Raw genomic sequence first — 1,043 nt, 5'->3', positions numbered from 1 at the left:
GGAGGAGGAGGAGGAGGAGGAGGAGGCGGCGGCTCCGACAGTGAGGATGACCCTCTTGATGCTTTTATGGCTGAGGTGGAGGTGAGAGCTCCTGAAGTGATCTCTTTGAGAAGAGGCAGTGGACATTGCTGCTGTTTTGCTTTAATTCCTGTTTTTGTCTTCTTTCAGGACCAAGCAGAAAAAGACATGAGGAAACTTGAAGAAAAGGAAAAAGAGAAAAAGTTAGCCAAGTAAGATTCTGATATTATCACAGAATTTTTCTAAGACCGTTCATCCAATAATATTTATAGCAGAGAGGATGGGAATGGAAGGGGGTTTATGGGTAGAATATGGATTTCCATGGGTGATTGAGCGAGTCGCAGGGAAGTTTTTTTTTCTCCGCTTGTTTCTTCCAGGGGTATACGGGATGACATTGAAGAGGAGGATGACCAAGTGAGTGACCCCCTTGAAGTTACTACCGCCACTGTATCTTTGCCACAGCAATGACTGTGCCTAACTCCTCTTTCTATTTTTCTTTCTTATATTCTCTATATATCTACATCAGTTTACAGACTGAGCCATTCAAATGTACTTTTGGTGATGGAGTAGGTGTTGTTTTTAAGGTTTTATATGCAATCTTCAGACTTGTTTTCTTAACCAGTTTATTGGTTCTCAGTTATTATCTATTGTCTTTAAATGTTTCCAGGAAGAGTGATTCTTTTGTGACTGAAACGTGAGATTTGAGTCAGTGCTATGTGTTAAAATAGCAGTGATCAATTAAAATGAATTTTAATGTCATTGACACCACCTCAGTGCTCAGTAAGTTGTTGGTTTCAGAACTTACTATTTAATTAGTTATTCTAAATCATTTCTTTAACATCATTTTTTTTTTTACATGCCATGTTTTATTAGACAAATTAATTTCGATGCAGTCTATGGCAACATTTAGATGACGTTTTTGATATTCAGCAGTAAAGACCTGCTGCTGTTTGTTTTGATCTAAATCATTTTTTGCATTATTTGCAGGAAGCATATTTTCGTTACATGGCGGAAAACCCAACAGC

General features: G+C 38.1%; 1 long non-coding RNA gene across 1 annotated transcript; it reads left to right on the top strand.

The window, feature by feature from the left end:
• On the top strand, positions 1–1,043 carry LOC107735896 (uncharacterized). The gene is made up of 4 exons (XR_001639540.1): positions 1–81; positions 169–230; positions 396–432; positions 1,006–1,043. It is a non-coding gene; the product is annotated as an uncharacterized LOC107735896 (long non-coding RNA).

This window comes from Sinocyclocheilus rhinocerous, unplaced genomic scaffold (assembly GCF_001515625.1).
Source record: "Sinocyclocheilus rhinocerous isolate Xijiao unplaced genomic scaffold, SAMN03320098_v1.1 C36356991, whole genome shotgun sequence".
Taxonomy (NCBI): domain Eukaryota; kingdom Metazoa; phylum Chordata; class Actinopteri; order Cypriniformes; family Cyprinidae; genus Sinocyclocheilus; species Sinocyclocheilus rhinocerous.
Note: the sequence above shows the minus strand (reverse complement) of the source record. Positions and strands in the feature narration are given on the sequence as shown.